The following is a 6,321-nucleotide window of genomic DNA, read 5'->3' as shown; positions in this document are numbered from 1 at the left end:
CAATAATAACAATTTTATGGAGGAAGGTTAAATTATGATAGAACTAAAACTGAAAAATAATGTTTAAGTGGAAAAGAAACTGATTGTCATGAGAGATTCTAGGAGAGCAATTGTATTTATTGATATTTGATTTTGTTAGGTTAAATATAATTATTAAAAGTAAGTAGATATCATGTCATTTCTAAATTATTAAAGATGAAAAATAAAATTAAAATATAATCAATTCGAAAGAGGGCAAGAAAGTAGAAATAAAAGAGTCAATAGATACAAAAGCCAGGACAAATAGAAAGCACAATATTTGCTTATAGAAATAAATTTAAATATAATAGTAACTATATTAAATGCCCGTGGAAGAAATTCTAAATACACATACTATTTTTCTGGAATAAACAATAAACCCCACCTCTCTGTTGTTCAACAGAGATATATGTAAAACAAAAAACAAAAAAAATTGACAATAAAAGTAATGAAATACATACCAGGCAAATACTAAACCAGAAAATTGGCAAATGCCAACCATTAAAAGGCCACTAATATAGATAGAATTCCATTTAATATTCAAATTTGCAAAATACAGTCACCAGGAAAATGTAACTATTCTGAATTTCTGCCCACCTAAGAACAGAATTTTAATCTATCTATGTGTCTATCTATAACAAAACTAACAGAATTGTAAAGCTAAATTAGCAAATATACCACCATAGCAAGAAATCTTGATACACTTCTCTCAGTAATTGATAGATCAAGATAGAAAAAAAATCCTTAAGAGTATGTTGACTATTTAAATAACTAAAAGTTAATAGAAGTTTTATCAAACGGATACATAAAACATTGTCCCCAAACAGTCGAATACATGTTCTTCTAAAGTAAGACTCAGGACACTTTTTTCTTTTTTCGTTTTTGTTGAGGTTCTCTGTTTTTGTTTTTGTTTTGAGACAGAATCTCGCTCTGTCACCCAAGTTGGAGTTCTTTGGTGCCATCTAGGCTCACTGAAAGCTCCGCCTCCTGAATTCTGGCCATTCTCCTGCCTCAGCCTCCTGAGTAGCTGGGACTACTGGCGCCCAGCACCACACCCGGCTAATATTTTGTATTTTTAGTAGAGGTGGGGTTTCACTGTGTTAGCCAGGATGGTCTTGATCTTCTGACCTTGTGATCTGCCCGCCTTGGCCTCCCAAAGGGCTGGGATTACTCAGCACACTTTCTCTGCAAAAACCAGATGGTAAAGGCTTTGCAGGACATGTGGTCTCTGATACGTTGCTCAATCCTAGCATTGTAGTGTAAAAGCAGCCACAAACCACACATAAATAAATGTATGTGGCTGTGTTTCAATAAAATTTTATTTACAGAAGCAGGTGTCTGGCTAGATTTAGCCTGTGGGCCATAGTTGGCTCTAAAACATACTCTGAGTATTAATAAAATTATCACCTAGGCCAGGCGTGGTGGCTCACACCTGTAAGTCCAGCACTTTGGGAGACCAAGGCATGCAGATCACGAGGTCAGGAGTTCCAGACCAGCCTGACCAACATGGTGAAACCCTGTCTCTACTAAAAATACAAAAAATTAGCCTGGCGTGGTGGCATGTGTCTGTAATGCCGGCTACTCAGGAGCATGAGGCAGGAGAATCGCTTGAACCCTGTAGGCAAAGGTTGCAGTGAGCCAAGATCATGCCACTACACTTCAGCCTGGGTGATAGAGTGAGATTCCATCTCAAAAAGAAAAAAAAAATTATCACCTAACCATAAAGCAAGACTGGACCAATTTGAAAATAGTGGTATCATAAAAGTTACATTCTTTGACAGCAATGCAATTAGGTTGATTATCAGCAATAAGAAGGTAACTAGAAAATCATTTTTGTTTGGGAATTTAGAAAAACACACATGGGTCAGAAAGAAATTGTAGGAAATTAGAAAATATTTTGAAATGAATAACAATGAAAATATTACTTATCAAAACTTGTAGAAGGCAGCTAAGAAGGTACTTAGAGAAAAATTATTAGCATTTAATGCATATATTAGAAAATATGAAAGGCTTAACTTTAATAAGTTGAGTATCTAAGAATTGAGATTTTGAAAAAGAATTGGATTGTCAAATAAGATTCGCATGAATAAGAGATAAAGCTTTATTAATCATATCAAGAATACAAATAATCAAAGAATACAGTCAAATCATGGAGAGATCGAGAACACTTAGCTGGACATTCTGAGTCTTTTATTATTTCTTTACTTATTAATATTTACTTATTTATTTATTTATTTTGAGACAGTCTCCCTCTGTCGCCCAGGTTGGAGTGCAGTGGCGTGATCTCAGCTCACTGCAACATCTGTCTCCCGGGTTCAAGTGATGCTCCTCCTCAGCCTCCCTAGTAGCTGGGATTGCAGATGTGAGGCACCATTCATGGTTAATTTTTGTATTTTTAGTAGAGAAGGGGTTTTTGCCAGGTTGGCCAAGCTGGTCTCAAACTCCTGGCCTCAAATGATCTGTGCACCTTGGCCTCCCAAAGTGCTGGGATTACAGGTGTCAGCCACTGCTACCGGCTTTTTTTTTTCCTGCATCCAAATTTCACTGGCCCAGAATACCCCCACTGAAGGAGTTATTTAAGTCATAAACCATCTCTGCTTTATACTCACATGGTTGTAGCTTATATGATATTCCCCAAGCATTCAAGTACTATAAATCTATGGATTTCAAGTTTCTTTAAGCAATTCTAAACAACCAAGTACACCTTGCTGAGCCTTTTGTAGATGAGGCCTTTCTTTCTATAAAACCATTTAGTTTGGCAAGAAGTCTGTCACTTGTATACAAGTGACAAGTCTGTATACAATATACAAGTCTGTTACTTGTATATTTACAAAGAGAGACAAGACTACCTTCTTTTTTTCTGGTGGTGTCTCCCCCTCCAGCCAGGAGACTAAATGCATTGCAGACCTGACATTTTAATCAATTTTTATACAAAGAAACTAGAGTCAGAACAATGGAATAAAGCTGAAAAAACAATACAAGAATTAATGAAGTAGAAACAAAGATAAAATGAAGAGGAAAACAATGACAAACCAACCAACTAATCCTGGTTAATTGAAAATATTAGTAAAACAGATAAACTTCTGGCAAGATTAACAACATCAGAATGAAGACAAATACAGTCTATATAAAATGACAAAGGTACAGATGTGAAGAGATTCCAAAGATAATAAAAGTATATTTGCCACAATTCTTATGCCATTAAATCAGAAATCTTCAGTTGAATGGATGCAGTGCTAGAGGAGAATCTGCAGCCAATGAAGTCCTGACTGAGAGACTTGAGAATAAGGATTGTTGAAGCTATGCATGTTACTAACTGTAAAATGGAAAAGTAAGACTCAAAAAAATGAAACCAAAATGTAAAAGTAAGACTAAAAAAAAGGCGAGAATAAGGGAATGGAATGATTTATTATATGTTTAGTTCATATAGAAATGAAAAGGGCCGGGCGAGGTGGCTCAAGCCTGTAATCCTAGCACTTTGGGAGGCCAAGATGGGCGGATCACGAGGTCAGGAGATCGAGACCATCCTGGCTAACACGGTGAAACCCCGTCTCTACTAAAAAAATACAAAAAACTAGCCGGGTGAGGTGGCGGGTGCCTGTAGTCCCAGCTAGTCGGGAGGCTGAGGCAGGAGAATGGCGTGAACCCGGGAGGTGGAGCTTGCAGTGAGCTGAGATCCAGCCACTGCACTCCAGCCTGGGCGACAGAGCAAGACTCCGTCTCAAAAACAAAAAACAAAAAACAAAAAACAAACAAAAAAAAGAAATGAAACGACTAACAAAAATCAGGAGGCAAAGGAAAGAGAAGACAAAGGGCAGAATTTTCTGTGATAGCTGGAAGGCAAAGAATATCACTTAAGTCTGACAAATCAAGTCCTTGGAATTTCAATACATTCACAAATGCAAGTACATGAAAGTATGCAGTAAACTACTAGCAGAGGGTAGAAGATAGGAGTTGATTTTATTGTAGCTCATAGTAGGGAACAGCTACATAGGACCTAAGGAAAGAGAGAACCAAGAGCACAGTAGAACAAAATACAAAATCTCTGAAATACCAGAGACCTGAAATAAAAAGCAAAGATGATAGAACACAGTGAAATACATATATTTATAAAAAAGAATATACTCCTAGCTTCCAGTCTGACAAAGAACATGAAAGTTATTTCATCTGTCTTCACAATAAGATGTAAAAATAAAAATATAAAAGAACAACCTGAAAATCAACAACTCTTCTTAGAGCAGAGAATTGAGGTAATAGGGGAAATTGCCACCTTGACAACTGAAAAGAAAGGTGGATACACAGAATCAGTTTCCCAGGAGCAAAAGCCAAGGAGTAGAAGTCCACAGCTGAAGCCAGCACTTAAGTGGTAATTGATTAATTGCTGGAGACTAAGCATGGACTAGGTTGAGAGATTAAAAAATCCTAGATATCCAGTCATACAAACTTAAATATAGTTTAACTATAATCTAGCATTTATGCGCCTAGGTATTTACCCAATGAGTCAAAAACTATGTCATGGAATAAACACCACACAAATCTTTATAATAGATTTCCTTATATTTGCTAAACATTGGAAGCAATCCAGACGGCCTTTAATAAGTGAATGGGGATGGGCATGGTGGCTCATGCCTGTAATCCTATTACTTTGGGAGGCCAAGGTGGGTAGATTGCCTGAGCCCAGGAGTTCAAGACCAACCTGGTCATAGGCAACATAGCCAGACCCCATCTCTACAAAAATTAAAAAAACAATTAGCGAGGCATGGTGGCTCATGCTTGTAATCCAAGCAATTTGGGAGGCTGAGGTGGGAGGATCCTTTGAGGCCAGGGAGGTCAAGGCTGCGGTGAGCTGTGATCCTGACACTGTACTCCGGCCTGGATGGCAGAGTGAGACCCTGTCTCATAACAAAAACAAAAACTAACAAAAAATAACTGAATGCATAAACAAACTGTGGTACATCCAGAGATTGGAGTATGGCAGAGAACTCAACAATAAAAAGGAAGGAGCTATCATGCCATGAAAAGACATGGAGGAAACTTAAATGCATATTACTAAATGAAAAAGCCAATCTGAAAAGACTATATGCTTTATGATTCTAATGATATGGAACTCTGGAAAAGATAAAACTAAAGAGATAGTAAAAAATATCAGTGGTTACCAGGGGTTTGAGAGGAGAGAGGGAGGGATAAATAGATAAAGCACAATGAAACTTTAGGTTGGTGAAACCATTCTGTATGATATTGTAATGGTGGATACATGACATTATATATTTGCAAAAACCAATTTAACTGTAAAACACAAATAGTGAACCCAAATATAAACTATGGACTTCAGTTAATAATAACGTATCGATACTGGTTAATGAATTGTAACAAATATACCACACCAATGCAAGATGTTAATAATGGGGGAATCTGTATGCAGGGAAAGAAGAAACATAAGGGCGCCCTCTGTACTATGCTGTCTGCTCAATTTTTCTGCAACTCTAGAACTTCTCTAAAACTTACATTTGGTTAATTAAAAAACAAAATAAGTAATATAATAAACTATGAAAGAATTCAAATGTACCTGTCATAGTAATGAAGGTAACTTGATTTAATTCACATGGAAAACAGAAGATCAGATCACAAAGAAAAACCTACCTCTATACCATACACAGGAGACAAATCTAAAGTCATCTGATTTAATGTTAAAAATAAAAAGAGAAGTAAAGGCAGATAAAAAGAAAATAGATTGTGTTCTTAGTGTGAGACATGGTACAATAAAAGGTAAAAAATAGGTCTAAATGAGGTGAAGAATATAATATAACGTTAAAGGATATGATTCACAATGAAGGAGTAGCAGTTATGAATACCAATGCACCTATAACAGCATCAGCTTTCAAAACAGCTGAAATTATAAGAGATGGTGGAGTGGGTAGTAAGTAACCAGTCAATCATGCATGTGAAGTCAGCAGACTGTACAGAACAGCTTTTTACTTTAGTTCCAATTTTCTCCAGGGCTTCCTAAATTATGTTTTTCATATGACATACCTGAAACTTACAGAGTTTTTGAGGACATCTTTAGATAAAGAAGACAACTTAAAAATGCAAAATTAGATATGAAAGTGCATATTTAGAATGAGAAAAGAAATCCCGGTAAAATATTAGAGCCTTGGAGATTCAAATTCCTTTTTCTGAGGTCTCTAGGAAACTCATGAGAAAAACTTATACAGATATTCCTGACTGCATCCTGGCTTCCTTTTTCCCCAAGAACTTTCTGTAACTCCCAACAGTAGCCACTATTCACATGCCCAATGCCCAATG

The 6,321-nt window shown here is 36.5% G+C and overlaps 1 protein-coding gene across 1 annotated transcript in view; it reads left to right on the top strand.

Annotated features, from left to right (window-relative positions):
• The window catches only part of TFPI2 (tissue factor pathway inhibitor 2), a 24,955-nt gene extending 18,844 nt beyond the window's left edge, over positions 1–6,111 (top strand). Inside the window, exon 6 of the mRNA XM_011974664.1 lies at positions 6,092–6,111. The gene's annotated coding sequence lies outside the window, so the exon portion shown is untranslated. The remainder of the gene's footprint in view (positions 1–6,091) is intronic.
• The last annotated feature ends 210 nt before the right edge of the window (positions 6,112–6,321 follow it).

This window comes from Mandrillus leucophaeus, unplaced genomic scaffold (assembly GCF_000951045.1).
Source record: "Mandrillus leucophaeus isolate KB7577 unplaced genomic scaffold, Mleu.le_1.0 Scaffold148, whole genome shotgun sequence".
Lineage (NCBI taxonomy): Eukaryota > Metazoa > Chordata > Mammalia > Primates > Cercopithecidae > Mandrillus > Mandrillus leucophaeus.
This window is presented reverse-complemented; position numbering and strand designations above follow the sequence as displayed.